Here is a 17,509-nt window from a genome sequence, read left to right as displayed (position 1 = left end):
CCTGACTTATTTTCTGAACACTTCTTTCTTTTCTGGTGAACATTATCCCACACTCTTTTTGTAATTTAGCAGTAAGGATTGGCAATATTTTCTTTTTTTTAGTATAGGCCCTTTTTATAATGCAGAAGATAACACTAAGACTGCATTATTATTATGTGATAGTCATAGCTTGCTCCCATCTTAGATTAGGTTTAGATTAGGCGTTTATCTCACCCATTATAAAGTTCAATAAACACCCTTTAACTGTGACCACTTGTGTCCGTCTTTACTGTTGCCACCATGGGTTCCTTACAAACCCCCCCAAACTAACACACCTGCTGTTTAAGGGAATGTTCAGTGCAGTGAACTGAAGTGAAAGTTTCAACTTATTTCTACACTTTTATGTTAATACTAAAACATTCTGAAACGGTTTCTTTTTAAAATAAAAGTATAGAAACAGTAACACTTTTTTTTTAAAGCAGAGGAGCACTGCTCCCGACCACTGCCGCCCACTTCAACCACTAGTTGTAGATTAGTGAAAGGGACGGAAATAGGTTTTGACACGATGGTGGACATTTACGAGTTCAGACATTCTGACAGTCTCCTTAGATTATTGTATGAGGCAGGGAAACCCCTCTTAGTGCTAGGAGTAGGAAGGTTTTCCACATTATTTTACTTTAAAATAAAAAAGTCTATAGTCACAACCATATCCCTCTTGTGTCGCTCTCCTTATTATGCTCCCTTACTGGTATTATGCATTTCCAGTTCAAAAAGTAATTGATTTGTTAAATTCTTATTGTAGCTGCCAACATACACTTTCAAATAAATGTCATTTATAAGTTCTGCCCTCAAACAAAAAACCTTAGCTTCAAAACCTGAAAAAAGTACTCCTTTAATGAAAGGAAAAGCACTTGTTTAACTGAGACATACATGTTGTTTGGCATCTCGTTTGGATTTAGGTTTAGTTTAGAAAATGTCCCCTTCATGCCATTAGTTGTGCAATGGATTGTAAATAAAGCAACAAATATTATGTTTTATCTAATATTTTGAGGAGAAAGGGAACGGTGGTAATGGGTCTGTAGTTAGTAGGTGTAGAGGGGTCGAGGGAGGGTTTTTTGAGTAGCGGGAGGACCCAAGATTCTTTTAGATTGTTAGGGATGATGCCTGAGGAGAAGGAGGCATTAATGAGTTTGGCAATGAACGTCTCTGGACGCATCTTTAATAATTTGTGACGGGCAGGGGTCACCTTGGCAATTTGACGTTTTGAGACTCAGGATGATTTTTTTCACTTCTAGTGTGGAGACTTTGGAGAAGCTGAAGCGGGTGAGAGCGTTGGATGTGGGGTTCTGGGGTGCGGGATTAGGGGGAGTGTTGGTTGGGTTGGTAGAGTTGGTTAGGGATTCTTTTTTGTTATTGATTTTGGTTTGTAGGCCTGTGACTTTGTTAGAGAGGGCGGTTTGGACGTTAGTACACCATTGTTTGTCTTTCACGCATGTGTCTGGGACTAGGATGGGTGTTTCCAGCTCTTTAATGATGGTAAACAGTTCTTTGGTGCTGGATTTGGCTTGTGATATTCTTGAGTTGTATGATTCTTGTTTAGCGGTTATGATTTCTTTTTTTTAAAAGGAGGATATTTTGTTGAGGATCAGCTTGTTACTGTCTGTCGGAGATTGTCTCCAGGCAAGTTCCTTTTTGCATTTCTCTAATCTGAGGGCTTTTAGGTGGGCATAAAACCAGGTGTTCAGGTGTTTTTTCGGTTTGGATTTTCTTAGTTTTAGCAGAGCAATAGAGTCTAGGGCTGTGTGCATGATTTTGTTGTAGCCTTCTACGAGGTGGTGAGGATTGGTGACAGCTGAGAGTTGGTTCAGAGTGAGGAGAATGAGGGGGATACGTTTTTCCGCTGTAATGCTTTTCTTATTTCTCGTGGGGATAGCTGTGGTTAGTGAGTTGTTGGTGATAGGGCTTGAGGCTTTGAGGTTGAAGGTGAGGAGGTGGTGGTCAGACCATGGTTGAGGGGAGCTGGCAGTGATGGAGGCCACACAGTTGTGATCTGCTATCCAGTCGAGGGTTCTCCCTTTATTGTGTGTGGGGGTGGACACTCTTTGGGTGAAGCCCAATTCTGACAGGGTATTAGTAATTATAGTAGCGTGGGGATCTTTGGGGTCTTTGAAGCCTAGGTTGAAGTCTCCTAGAAAGTCTCTGAGAGGTGTTGTTTAGGTTGTTTGTGAGGATAGTAGTGAGGCCTTCCTAGAAGGAGCCTAGGGGGCCAGGAGGTCTGTAAAGTAGGTGAATGGTGATGGTTTGGGATTTGCCCGTGAGCAGTTTGGCAGTGAATGATTAACACGAGGGAAGTTGTTAGTGTTGTCAAGTCTACTGTTGAGGTGTGTTTTGGCTATTATGGCAAGGCCTCCGCCTCTGGATTCTGTTCTGTCCACTTGAAGGATGGTATAGTCGTCAGGGATTGTTAGTGAGAGAGCTGGGCCGGCGGCTGCATGGAACCACGACTCAGAAATGGCTAGAAAATCTATTTCTTCTGTTAGAATGAGGTCTACTATATCTGTGGCATGGGCTATTACAGAGCGAGCATTAATTAAGTCGCCTCTTATGGGTGGGGCGATCATTTTGGTGCTGGTAGGTAGGGTGGCTACGGTATGAATTTTGTGCTTGATCATGCTATTGGTTAAGTTATGCTTGGATCTATCCCTTGGACAGTTGGTGGGAGTGCTTGTGTGCATAGAGGGATGGGTCCGGTTAGTCTGAGTGGAATCCCTGGCACGTGGCTCATATAGTTTGGGTAGACTGGCACGTAGTCTGGCATTTCCGTCGGTGTAGAGGTGGGGCAGAATGGGAGAGGGTGTAGATAGTAGTAGGGGGTGGACATAATGCATAGTGAGATGGGAATGGTGCCTGTAGGGGCAAGGCTAAGAGTTAATCTTGGGTACTGGTTGAGTGGATGAGGTAGATAATTACTCTCAGTACTGAGTAGATGCCTGGTAGGAACATTCTGTTGGGAGTGAGAGGGGCGTATCAATTGAAAGGCAGGGTAGCTAGGAGCTAAATGCAATATTCAAATGGAAGGGTAGCTAGGTGCTAAAAGCGATATTCAAATGGCAGGGTAGCTGGGAGCTAAATACAACATTCAAATGGCAGGGTAATCTGATGCAACATTCAAATACAACATTCAAATGGCAGGGTAGCTGGGAGCCAAATACAACATTCAAATGACAGGGTAGTTAGGTGCTAGATGCAACATTCAAATACAACATTCAAATGGCAGCAAGAAGCAGTGCAGTAGTCAGATACAGTATGGCGGAAATCAAACAGTCAGAAGGCAGCAATCTGAATTCTCTCTCTCCCCAAGACGTCTATTCCTTTGCTCCAAATGTTGATAGATCTTTCCCCTCGTTACTTCATGCAGGTGGCATGACTGTTCTAACAGACATCCAGATTGTCTGCCAATGTTTTGGCTACATAACCCGATCAATATAGCCTGTCAACGTTGGCTCTTCCTTTCTGTCATACACCGCGATTCGCATTCCCCACACCACGGCCGCCTGACAGACCAAACACTTGTCCCCAGCAGGGGCCCAGGGCCCTTCTGCGGGGAGCTCTCCTGCCCGTCCCGGCCACAGCCTAACTTCCCCTCCACCACCTCTGTGAATGTAATGGTATTACTTCGGAGGGACAGAAAGAGGATGGAAGAAGGAGAGAAAGACCAGAGTGGGAGGAAAATAAGAGGACAGTGAAAGGAATGAAAGTACATCACGGCAAGGAGTATGAGTGAGGGGTAAAGATCAAGTGAGACCTGGGTGTTTGGAAGGCACCATTTCTTGGGATCCTTTTCTCGTGGAACCCCAGGTTAAGACCCATCACAATCTCTGAAGGTTTGAGAGATAAGGCAACTAGCCAGATTTTAGACAGCATCTCTAATGATCACCTTGAGATTTAGGGAAGTCTGGGTTAGAGTGGGGGGAGAGCTGGTGAAGATAAGAGAGCGAGGGATGGTCCTTATTGAGACTTTGTTAAAACAGTTATTAAAAACCCATGAACCGTCTTTGAGAGTTGGTGCGTTGTCCAGGCCACCTGTGACAGCTCACAGTAATTCATTCCACCTTTCCATTGCTAGTGTGTCCTTTCATAACGTCCTATGTCAAAAAGCATAATGCATGCATGTACCTTACTGTAACTGTTTCCTAAAATCTCCAGCAGCTGAATTGCAGTGGCAGCATGGGAGGTTTAATGATAACATGTGCATTCCTGAACCAAGCTGTTGGAACTCAAAGCTCCAACAGGGAGAGTTGGCATTTTAACCATATGCATCTCTGGTCCAAAATGTTATTACTGTGGCCCCTGGTGGTATTTATTTATATCTAAATGTAAGCCAGTTATTTTTTTGACATTGTGGGTACTGTAATTACAGTTATAGAGCCACAAGCATGGGAGGTCATATTGTTGTGAGCTTGGTGACTAGGGACCCATTCATGACAGGGCCTGGTGTATATTAGGCCCCTTGCCTGGGTGTAGCCACAACAACCATCCAGCCCACAGAGCCACTCTTTGATCCCTGTGAGGAGGGTCGACACCTTCGTTCAGGACCAGGACGAGGAATCCTCCCGCAGGAGGTCCTCTGGAAGCCAATGCTTCAAACTGTTTTTCCATCACAATGGCCACCTCACACCAGGGTGCTGATTACTGGGGGATTTTTATGTAGGCAGACAAAGGAAAAAGCAGATTTAGAGTAGCTCAGAGGAGAGGTTCAGACCACAGAGGGTTCCCTCCATCTTGGATTGCGCTATGGCTCGAAAACATCCTGTCCCCTCTTCCTACTTCCTGTAGGCAAAGCAAACTCGGTAGCACATCAGCAGGCAAAGGACACTGGTTATATTAGTCATGACTGAACCATTACCAACAGGCTTGCTGTAGACCAATCCGCTGTAGCTTTCTGCCTATATAAAGGAGGGGCATCATCCAGGGGACCCTCTCCTGAACCGATTCATCCTTGGACTATTGAAGAAGGATTCACCTGGAACCTGATTTGGAGTACAGTCTGCTCCAAAGTCCTCTACACACAGATGAAGCCCAGATATACCCAAGCAAGTGGCAAGCTCTTGCCCCTAACTATCCCAGAGTCATAATTGGGGTGAAGTTCCTCTGTAAATGGTGGCCGCATATGACTGAAAACTGTCCCCGGGATTCTGCTCACTGGAAGTATCAGTTTCTTCAGGTGCTCTCTGGTGATATTCCTGGTGTGGAAATACAGACCGAGAGCTACTCCTGCCCCTGGAGACCATGGAAAGGGCCACCCAGCCACACTGAAGTCAACAAATAGCCCTGAGCTTTGGTTACCACCTCAAACCGTTTGTAACAATATGTTGCTGTTTTGATTGCACTGCGTGTTGCACCCAGTTGAACAGCTTAACAACCAGATGCCAAAAAGCCACCTCAGGAAGTGCCTACAAGCTTGGTAGCTTGGTGCAATGCAGTGGAGCCTCAAAAACAAGAACTAAAGGCTGTTTGAAGTGGTCCTGTCACTCTGGACTCCATTAAAAGGAACCTAATGATCTTTACGACTCTCTTTTCTACATTTTTAAAAAGGCATGTTCATTAGCCTTTACCTTTTTTGCTGCCAAACTCTTTGAGCACCAGGATTAACAAACCTAGGGTGCCCCTTTATTTTAAAGTCGCTTTCTCTGAGTCTTCCTGTACAGCGGTGGGCCATTAGCATTTATATTTGCTGTGTGCATTTTGTGCATTACTGTACTTTTGCTGTTTTGGATAATAATGGGCCAGCACAAACCCCTGCTGAAGGGTATAACCTGCCCTTGGCACATGATGTTACCGAAGGAGGTCTACCATGTATGTTCTGTCTTGTTTCACCTTTATGACTGGGATCACTGTTGGTTTGGTAGCAGTGTGGGGCTGAGTAGTCGCTTTAGTCACTACTCATCCCCGTACTCCTGCAGAGCAGCAGTCATTTCGTTACAGCCACCTTAACAGATAAAAAGCAGAAACTAGCAGCTACTGCCCTGCTTAACTTTCACTGCTTTACCTGTAGAGCTCTCTCATATAACATTGAACTCTACTCACCTTAGTAGAGTCCCGACTCGACCAATTCTCAGAGGCCGAAATTGGCATTTTTTATTAGGTGCTTGGCATTATTTAAGCCTGTCACGGTACATTAAAAAAAAAAAAAGAAGATATACAAACATTAAAAGACACTAAAAACAATGTATTTACAATCCACCAAACCCCATCATTGCCTATTATTCGACATTTGATCCCAAAATAAAGACAGTCGAAGAAGAAAACCTTGTCCCCTAAAGAGTTAGTAAAAACAATGATTAAGAGTAACCAGTCTTCCCACTCCACATACACCCACCTCATTGTCTGTTGTACGTCAATTAGTTCAAAGACTTGCTCCAGATAGTTTATCAAGGCAATGATTAGGGATATCCGTTCCCCTTGCATAAAAATGATCCACCATTCATCAGGAGTAACGGTTTGTAGTTCTCCAAAGAATTTGCCCAAGAATCGGGATCTTATTACTATTAAAACCTCACAAAACAACAACAAATGTTGAAGAGTTTCCCTTTCAGTCTTCACTTTGCAAAGCTGAGAGCAAAGACATGCATCACTCCCTTTATTCCTGGAAGTAAGGACCTCTTTCAGTGGATAAAGGTTTAATCAAAATCTCATACTTGGATCTATAGAAGCTGCAAGGAAACTTGTCCAAGTATTTTGGCAGGATGTTATAAGGCGTGCATTCTGGCACCAATTCAAAATACAGTTTTAACTACCTACTTTTTGACAAATCCTGGTTTTCACTGATGTTGGATTGGTCAGCAATTGCACTTTTGTGGTATCCAAATGTGTCAGTGCCTCAATACAAACAGTCTTCCACTCATGAAGAATTGAGTCAGTGCCCCCAAGCAGTGCTCTCTTTACCAAACCAAAACCTCTTGCAGGGTCGCTGATAAACACTTACAGTATAACCCTAGACTTTAACACATGATTGTCGTCCATGAGGGAGATCAAACCCAGTTCCAGTCGTACTACCTGCATCAGAACAAAGTTCTGAATCCCAAGAACTTATTTCCAAAACAGGTTTTCCAAAGAGTGCCATACGTTCAGTCTTCGAGAACAAACGGTTTCTGCACCATATGTTATAATCAGTACCACCTTCATTCTGTAGAGTGTTACCACAGGCACCATCGAAAATCTTCCATACGTTTTTTTAGAAGGGGTTCATCCTTGGGTTGCAAGAGCCTTTATCTTCACTCTCAGCATAGCTCCTCGTGGTGCGTCCCTCAAACTAATATTTATACACATGCCCACTAATCAACTCTGCTCAGCCTTTTATTATCCAAATACCATGTTTATTGGTTATTCTTCCTTTTGATAGAACAAAATCAAAAATTCAGATTTTACTTATTAACTTTCAAACCATTATCCTTTACATACATTTGCAAAGTGTTTAATTGTCATTGGAGGCCAACAGGAGTTTGGTCGATTAAAGCTAAATCATCTGCATACAATAAAAGGTCGATGGACACGCCATTAATCTTGGGAGGAAAGCTCCTAACTTTGCTTAGTTCTTCCGACAAGTCAGAGATACAAAGGTTGAGCAGGACAGGCTATAGCGGGCAACCTTGTTTTAGCTGCCTGTGTGTTACTATAGGGCGTGAAAGTGTTCCATTCCAATCCAATTCTATTTGCAACAAAGTCTCCTAATGAAGATCCCGGATAGCTTCCAGAATGTCCCTTGGGAAACCCCAACTCTCCAATTTGAACCATAATAAGCCTCTATAAATCAAATCAAAGGCCTGGCCAGGTCAATGATGGCCCGATATACCTTAGATGTGCTCCTGATGGTCTGCATTTTTCAGAAAAACATTCATTGTACCCATCTTCCTGACACATCCCGACTGAAGAGCATCACAACGGCCACACTCAATAGCCCAAGCATCAAGGCCTTTCAAAACGCACTTTGCAAACAGCTTACCTGCAACATCAAGAAGGGCTATAGGTCAGTCATTTTTTGGGGTCCGACCTATTCCGCTTCTTGAAAAGCAGGACCACCATCAATGTCTTCCATGATCTTGATGCCCTGCTTTGGCATTTGATTTGGTCAAACAGGATCCACAAAAAGTCTGACCACAGATCTGGTTCTTCCTGAAGGATGGCGTTCGTCAACCCATTTCCAATTCTCCCCCGATTTCTTATTTGCAATTTTTTAAGCATTTCTTCGGCATCCTCTTGCCAGATTTTATGTTTTCGAGCCATCCCCAATTTTTGCTGAACAAGGTAGGTGGCCCCCTTTTTTAAACACTGTTCGATGTATTGTGACTTGAACAATATGCATAACAGATTGTCACCAACTTAGAAATGTTCACTGTATAATGGCGATACACTGAATTAATTGTAACCACATTTTACTAACCCACCACCGTGCAGGGTATACATGCACTTTATATGTATCTGTGTTGTGCCACGGCACATAAGAATTCCTTCAGACAAAACTTTCTCTTTTGTTAAAAATAAATGTTGATCATTTTTTTCATGTACCCCATGGTGAATCTCATGGTGTAGAACTATCAATGTAGTAGTTATTTTGCAAGGTCCTGCCGACCCCCTATCACGCAACTGGCTAGGGAAGCCATTTGACTCTACCCTCTCTACTATTGTGTAACCCCTTTTTTAAACTCCTTAAATCGGATGTTAATGTTCTCCTTTCCACAACTAGCTCTGCATCGTAACAGTGCTTGTGTGAAAAAGAGGGTTTCGAGCCCACTTTCCGAGTTTCCACAAAGGTAATTAAAAGTTGTGAGTACTCCAGTACTGATCCCTAATCCACATTTGATTTTTCTATGTGGTTCGTGAGTTGTTCTATCAGCAAAATTATTTTTTGTAGAACACATAATTCAGATGAATAAAGCCTTGGGAAATGCCAATTGGAAAAGGATATATAATCGGCTGAGACTCCTTGTGTTAGAGTACAAGTTAGCCTCATTATGTCTTGATTGCTATTCTTGGTGGAACATACTTCAAAAGTAGACAGGGGAGAAAATTCCCAGACACATAAAAATAATCCCAAACCTTGTTGTAGTCACCGCTTTTCCATGTCAAATGAGCCGGGTTATCTCCCTTGGTGTGTCCATTTAAGAGCTGAAAACTTCTTGTACTCGCTTCTTTTGCCATAGAAATCCATTTTTTTCGGCTTGTGTAAGGGGCTCATTTTCTTTAACACAGGATTTCAGGTTGTTCTCTTGGATACTCATGTTGAAATCCACATACTATTACAATCAGGTCTCAAAGATTATCAATTAGCCTCATGATTGCATGATTGAAAGCTACATCTTCAATTCCCATTCAATTCCAATATAAATTACATACTATCAACCATACGGTGTCTTTTCTTCTTATTAATAGTTTGAATCTGTAGCACTTGTTTGTATGGATTCAAGTTCCATGTTTTCGTTATGTCTAATGATCTTCTGTTCTTTACCAATGTTCATAATCCTGATGTTGGTCTGCCTTTACAAGATCTTGATTCATTAAAAATGAAGAAAATTAAACACAACCTTCCTCTAGCCGAAAAACAAGCCCTTACATTGCTACAAAACAAACAAATAGTCATCAAACCTTCAGACAAAGGGGTGGAGCAGTGATTATGTCAGTTGCACAAAATATGGCATTGGCATTGTTAAATGACAGAGAAAGTTATACCATCTTATGTAAAGACCCGACCAAAGAACTCTGCCAAGAAATCTTAGAATCAGTTAATTACGCACTACAACGTGATTGGATCTCTAAGAAAGAGGCAGAGTTCTTACAGATTCTCAGGTAGAACTCTGTTTTTACATGTTACCAAAAATACATAAGGATCCCCGGAACCCACCGGAAAGACCTATAATGTCAGGCTGCGGGTCTATCCATGAACCACTGTGTAAGTTTGTGGATGCTTTCCTCCAACCTATTAGTATAAAAACATCTACTTACTTATGAGATATTACGGACACAATCACGACCTTTGAGGGAATGGAATTCAATCCAGCTGAGCAGATACTGGTAACTATGGACATTACGTCCCACTATACCAATATACCCCAGCAAGCAGGTATTGAATGTGTATGGGAATGGTTAACTGCTGACCCATCACAACACAGGGTGACTACCAACTTTATCCTGGGATTGATGACAATAGCACTACGCAAGAATTTCTTTACATTCAACAACCAAATATACCTCCAAACGAAAAGGCACCGGTTTGGGTGCAGCCTTCGCTCCCAGTTTGGCAATACTATACATGGCTAAATATGAAAATGAATATGTCTTCTCTGAGTTAAACAGGTGGAAGACACAGGTGACTCAATGGCATAGATACATTAACAACGTCATTCATTTGGAATGGCCCTCTGGCACAACTGGAACAATTTTGTACATGACTAAACTCTTGCAATCCAGACATACAATTTACCAAGGAACAGAGCAACTCAGAAGTCAAGCTCTTGGACCTGATTATTTGGCATAAAGATGGCAAACTCGAGTGTGATCTCGACTGTAAACCTACGGATAGAAACACATTGTGACACTACGCCAGCAATCATCCTGCACATACCAAAGACAATCTGCCATACAGGCAATTTCTTTGAATAAGAAGAAACTGCACCTCCATTGAAGATTACAAGAGACACTCTGAAACTCTTTCCACCCGACTAAGATCAAGAGGGTACCCAAGAAGAGAATTGGAACAAGCCAAAAAAAGAGCGTGCAACACTAATAGATACTCTCTACTCCAACCACAAAATGCACAGGCAGCGAGCACAGAAGATTGCCTCACATGCGTAGTTACCCATGGCACTCACACATTTCAGATTAAGAAAATCAACAAATATTGGCACATTGCTCAATTGAATTTAGCATAAGAACCGGCTCTGAGGTTTGCATACAAACAAGTGAAGAACATTGAATATCTGGTACACTCCTTTTATCAACCTGATACACTTGCAGTAGCATTCAGATTCTACGACCCCAAGGCCATCATCCTTGCTGCAATTGCATCGCTTGTCAATTCACAAAAAAGATGAAAGCATTTCAAATTAGCATGAGGGAATGGACCCTCAGAGATCTCACGAATTGCAAAGGTAACAACGTTATTTATTGCATTCAGTGCCCATGTGGCCTAAGGTATATTGGACAGACCACATGGTCCGTCAATATCAGAATATCAGAACACAGATAAAAAATTAGGTGCAAAAATCTAACAGCACCCCTTGTTGAACACTATCAAGCTACTAACCATACCCCAAACGATATTCTGTGGTAGGTGGTAGAAAAAAATCGAGGGCAGACCAGATATCCAACGAAGTCTCCTACAGAAGGAATCAAGGTGGATCCATCATTTAGATACATACCACTATGGTCTGAACGAGATCTTTCAGCAATCAATCTACTAAAGAGCCGATTGCCACTCAAATTATGGTTTCCTGAATTGTGACTAACATCAGTGCCATTTATAAAACCAGGTCTTCTTTTTATTCTCTCTATGGGTGTGAGCTACCTCATCTCCATAGTGATACAGGCCGCTGTACCTGGCAGCATATGGCACCACAGACACTGCAGGCTGCTGTGCTTGGCAGAACACAGCCATTGACAGAACCAGGGCACTCCCTTCCCTCAGCTGACAGAGAACAGACACACATGGCCATCGACAGATGGGGAGCGTTAATGACCCTAGTATCTACTATCAGTGTTTTGGAGGTACAGCTCCGAATGGGATATTCCCAGAACCAGGGCACTCCCTTCCCTCAGCTGACAGAGAACAGACACACGTGGCCATCGACAGATGGGGAGCGTTAATGACCCTAGTATCTACTATCAGTGTTTTGGAGGTACAGCTCAGAATGGGATAGTCCCAGAAGATGGAGCTCCCCCCCCCTAATTAACACACCCATTTCATTTTGGGCACCTTGTTACAAAAGCCATATAATGAACACAGTGACCACATGCATCATTACAGACATACAGCAGGAGCAGGGCAGATGTGTGATCGCCATGGAAACCATAAAAAAACAATATGCTGATAGGGCGGCTAGCTTGTACAATCTGTATGAACGAACAGCCTACTGTGAATCCAATAGCAGCACCACCAGGGTACTACTGTCAATATTAGGCAATACAAGATTCATACATATCTACACGGTTCCATACCAATAACAGTGTTCGCAACTCGCAGGTTAATCACGAAACCGCATGTGCGATCTCCATGAAAACCAAATAACAGGAACCTACGAGTGCACGTTTGCCAGTAATCGCTAGACGTGGATGCCACACCAGGCACTGTGCCTGCTGAGGATGGCAAGCACAGCAGGTAAGCACTTTAACTTAGTGCAGTCTCCTTCCAGAATGCTCATCCTTACAGCGATCTATATGCCCCGTTAAACAAATGGTAGACACAGCCTCAATTTCCTGTTCAGCCCCAGCGATCCATGCATATGGTATGCTGTTGCTTCTCACAAACTGAACAGCCTGCACCCTTTCACTGTTATTTGAATATACATCTCCATACATGATACTGCCCACGCAATTGATCTGCCACGCTATCACACATGGCAAGAATGGCTGTGGCTTTTATGCCCAGCCCCTGCGCTCTAACCACATGGAACGCTGTTGCTCCTTGCAATAGAACAACAGGCATACTTTAAGCCGTTACCCGCGAGGGCTGCCTACCGTGCTGCCCTCTTGTGCATGTTATACACATACTATGACCACACTCTGTTGCCTATCAACAAGCAATATCAAACTAGATACCACAGAATATGCCCCCCCATGTTGATATGCTACTGCATTGATGAAGTACATGATTAATCCCGTCCCCGTACCTCTGCTTCCCTTCACAGGAGCAGGAGCTACGGAGCGCTAACCAAGGAAGTGCACCGTTCACTGCAACCGGTCCGGAGTAACTCTAGACCTGGAAACAATTTAAAACACAACTTTCAGGTAATGTGGAGTTACCATGTAACTAAAAACATGTTCAGAGAACTCCAACTGTCTGTCTAATATAGCCATCTCTGTCCATAGGACATCATGGATGCCTGACATGCTCCCCTCTAGCTGCGCAGACAGGCACGCAGCCTGTACCCCATAAGGTCACCACACCGTACCAATTTCCTAGTGAACACCACAACCATTTGGGGTGCTCTTCACTACTGATCAAGCTGAGAAATTGGGATTTCAGCATCGGCAGGTAAGCAAAATGACCAGAACTGTGAGAACAAGATCTTATGAATAGTGCTAAGTAATCACAGGCACCTCCAAAATAATCCCACTCACATCCAATCTCTGAACCTCTCCGCAGGGTCCTTGACTTGGAGCCCTGATTAAGGCGGATTTGGTATCACCAATGACCACCAAAATGTGAAGAATACAGGCAACCTCGGATAAAGACAAGTTCCTCGTTTGTAGATTCTGTCCAACCACCACCTTCCACGTCGGCAAATATATCTTTCATCATATGACCCTGGAATAATTTTTTGTTTTTTAAAACAACTTTTATCTTTAAGGGTAACTCTGAAAACCCCCTAGCTCCAGAGTGCATGGGCTCATTAAATCACTAGCCTGCACCGGAACTACAAGAACTTTACTAGAAGAAAATAGCTTTCCCTTTGTCCATACTACACATGATAACCCCCAATGTGTACATGAATATTTTAATTCATTGTTTACTTGGTACTTTACTTGATTTAATGTAAAGATCAACAATGTCAATAAATTTCAATTGACAGTTGTATATAATTTTATGTATGCTGTACTGCTTCTTTTTGTGCAAATATTTCCGTGTTATGTCGTTGTGTTGTGTAACAGCCGATAGATGGTGTATCCAGAGAACAAAACAAATATATGTTTCTTTGGATCAAATACAAACGAACTATTGCTCAATGCTGTTTCTTCTTCCATTGTATGCTTTGTTTCACACACACACACAATTGATTGTAGATTGATACTGTGGGTGGATATTATGAAATTTATTCTAAGGATTTCCAACTAAGGAGACCTTAGATTTGAGATTCAGGATAGATTCAAGCAATATAATCTATCTACCAAATTCTTTGCTTTTTTTTCTAGCAATGTTTAGGGGTACACCTAATGTATTGACAGGTCTGCCTTTACTACCCTTGTTTGCTGGATTCAGATAAGCTGTAAAACTTTCTAATGTTGGGACTATGCGTAACCAATTTCCCTGTAAATAGATGATTTCGTAGTTATCATATCAATTAATTATTCAAGAACAAATGGCTAAAGCCTCTCGTTTTCCAGCTACCAGCAATTAGCTTAAGCCTTTCCCAAACATGGAACAGCATGAAAAAGGTGTCTGCAGCCTGTTTGTTATAGAGGGTTGGCAAGAGTAGCCATTGGTGAAGGTGGAGCTGCAGTAAAACAGTTTCAGGAGAGCATGGGCTGCAAACAAAGCGAGCCTGCTCTGTTGCATGCTGTACCTAAAATTACTTTAACATTTCGTGGAGGAATCCGGGAGAGGTCACGTCAGCTCTTCTGCACGTTCTCATAAGCACCAACCACAATACCGTGGTGAGTCCCAAGATATGGGCGCTGTTATGCACCTATGGTTTACCTCTTGGTGCTGACCCCCTCAGACCAACTCGGACTGCAGGGGATAAGGATCATGATTTTTCCTCTAGCGTCTCTCCCAATGGCAGCACATCCCTCATTCTGTAACTTCTCCTACCCACTGTCCTATTGGTAGTGCATACAAGAACCTAGGCTTTCTGCACCAAACAATTTTGCCTGTGCTTAACTTTTGTGCCTAAACACAAATCTAAGATTAGCAGCAGCAAGCCATAATGATCATTTGCCAAAATGTATACAAGCACCACTTGGTGTTTGGTGTGTGTGGTTGGAGCATGCAGAGGCCAGTTGAGCCGACTATTAGGATCCCATAAAAGTTAACGGTGAACCTACTACAATTGTTTGGAGACAAGAAACCTTCTCATCTCTTGGGAGGCATTGGGAATTGGGGAGTGCCTGTTGCTTGTCGGCACTAGCTTATTTTTTTTTTCTGTAAATCTTATTATACATACAAATGACCCTGAGGAAACTGTAGTGCTAGTCTTGGTTACCTAATTGTCAGCGGCCTCCCTACACCCATTACAACTAACTGGGATTGAAATGTCCTATCAGGAACCTTGGTGATGACGGAAGATTGATTCACTAATCCTGGCTGAGAGAGGTGATGGGAGTGAGGTGGGGGGAGGCTTGGGGGTGGGCTGACGGACTAAGGCAGATCCTTAAGCCGTTGGTGTACCTCACCACAGGTTAGAACAAGTCATTTGGAGGAGTCTCATTCAACAGGATGTGTAATATGTGTTTTATAGCTCTATATTATAAATTAATTAGCAGTTAGTTAAATTGCTTGTGTCCTTTTCTATAAGACAGGATGTGTGTTTTAGTTTGTTGTACTGAGTTAATTGAAATGTGGATAATGACCCTTGTTCTTGTAGTAAAAATAAAACAAAATAATAAATATGTTTTTTTTTAAAAAAGGAAAAAAAAGATAAGTCCCAAACTACTGCATTATCATGCAATAATCCATATTTAATATATCTAGGATGAGATTTACACCATTTTGCACCCTTGCAGTTTATACCTACAATTGCAATATACATATTATAACACTTCGCTAGCTCTACTTCTCAAAACTTATTGGGGCTTGTGGACCCAGTGCAGCAAGTTGGCGAAAAGAAAATACATGACTCTCTCCATGTACTTCAACCGAAAAGAAAGCAAAACAATTTCATGAAACCGGTTGAGAAAGCTAATAAATTGATAAGCGCAATTTAGATCTTGTTATATTCCCTTGAGGCTCCCGTCACAGCGGAGAATTACATAACCGGGTATCACAAAAAAACAGCTTGCACCGACTGCGTACATGTCGATCCATTATGTGCAATAGGTTGATGAGAAGTGCCCTAATGCAGTAGCCTTAAAATGCAACAACTCTGAGGTTAAATTCAAAACAGTGCAGGCCCCAAAAAACAGAGGCAAAAATATTAAAGATGATTCCTTAGAGAAGTATAAAATACTCAGAGCGAGAGAACAGGAGAGAGAAAGGACTTAATTTCAGTGCAGTTACATTTTGGCAAAAACCGTGACCACATCCCTCAGAGATAAAGGCGAGGCAGACTAAGAAAAAGGGGAGAAACCAATGGTTATAATTACCTAATTAAGACTGGGAGCGCCATTTTGTGAGAAGAACAAGAGTGTTATTAGTATGCAAAAAGAAAATGGGGACAGTGTATTACAAAAGTGTACTGCCACAGAGCTCTCTCTCTTCTTCAAAGCAAACAGCAAGTTATGTAACTGTGTAAATCGACATTCATGACACATTCAGTATACATTGTTCATCCCCCAACCTCATTGGCTGCCGCCTATTTACATGCTAATAACCACATATAGATCCCTGTTTCATTGGCCATGTCATCTTCTCCTCCAACTTCTTCACACATGGGCTTTGATTTCTTCACCTTGGGTTGTTGTTAGATGATTGGTTAAGTTACTCAGAAAACTTCCCTGGCCCAAGACCTAATCACGAGATGAGCACCTGGCCGTCAACATAATCTCAATGTATGACTTCAAGGTCAGTCTGGTCCTTGCAAATAAAGCAAGTTGCATCGGAACAAAACGGAACAAGGACATTAGACTTGTCATTCTGTTCTGTGCTCGTGCTCAGGCAGCTGGTGGCCACATTGGGTGTATTTTGTAAATCAGACAGCATTGGGATCACTTGATATGCTAATGCTGTTTGTATTCCAAATACACATAATATGGCCAGCAGCCACCTGCGCACGGAACAGAATGGCAAGTCTAGTGTCATTGTTCTATTCAATGTGAGTCAGCTGGCAGCCATTTCCTTTTGGTTCCACGTTCAACTGCAGCCGCCACCACAGAAATGTGCTCCTTTTTGAGTTCTATTGCTATTAATATCCCCAGAAAATGTATGGGAATGCTAATGGCAATGGAACCTTCGGGGGGGCGTATTACCAGCCAGGTAATGCCCCTGAGGTTGTGTTAAAGCCCTTGCCCCTCCTCGGGTTCTATTGCTGTAATATGCCTACAATAACCCTGGTTGTTAACTAAAATATTCCTTTCGGGCTATGCTTCATATGAGATATTAGTTCAGCAACGCTCTAGGGGTCATCCGAGTGGAGGGTTGTTGACCTGGATAGACCCAAGTATTGTTTGTATAGTTAAGACTCGTAAATTAGGATCCTTAGATGTGCAGGATTTGCACTTCATGTCAGAAAGAGATTCCTTCACCTTCCGCCTAAACATTTTTCGACCAGTCCCCAAAACCAAATGAAAATAATCCAAATTGTTCCGAATCTTAATGATAGTATGAGAAATCATCCTCCATATTTTACTATTGGGCAAGTCTAACCTCGAATTCGAGTTGTTAGTCGTCTTCAAGGGTGTAATGGAAGAAGAGCATCTTGCGTGCACGATACACAAACTAAAA

At 42.5% G+C, this 17,509-nt stretch overlaps 1 protein-coding gene across 2 annotated transcripts in view; it reads right to left on the bottom strand.

Annotated features, from left to right (window-relative positions):
• The window catches only part of SLC13A3 (solute carrier family 13 member 3), a 679,238-nt gene that overhangs the window by 591,520 nt on the left and 70,209 nt on the right, over positions 1 to 17,509 (bottom strand). The window lies entirely within an intron of this gene.

The sequence above is a fragment of the Ambystoma mexicanum genome, chromosome 3p, assembly GCF_040938575.1.
Source record: "Ambystoma mexicanum isolate Mex_15411 chromosome 3p, UKY_AmexF1_1, whole genome shotgun sequence".
NCBI lineage: Eukaryota > Metazoa > Chordata > Amphibia > Caudata > Ambystomatidae > Ambystoma > Ambystoma mexicanum.
The sequence above is the reverse complement of the archived record's forward strand: the minus strand, read 5'-3'. Positions and strand labels throughout refer to the sequence as shown.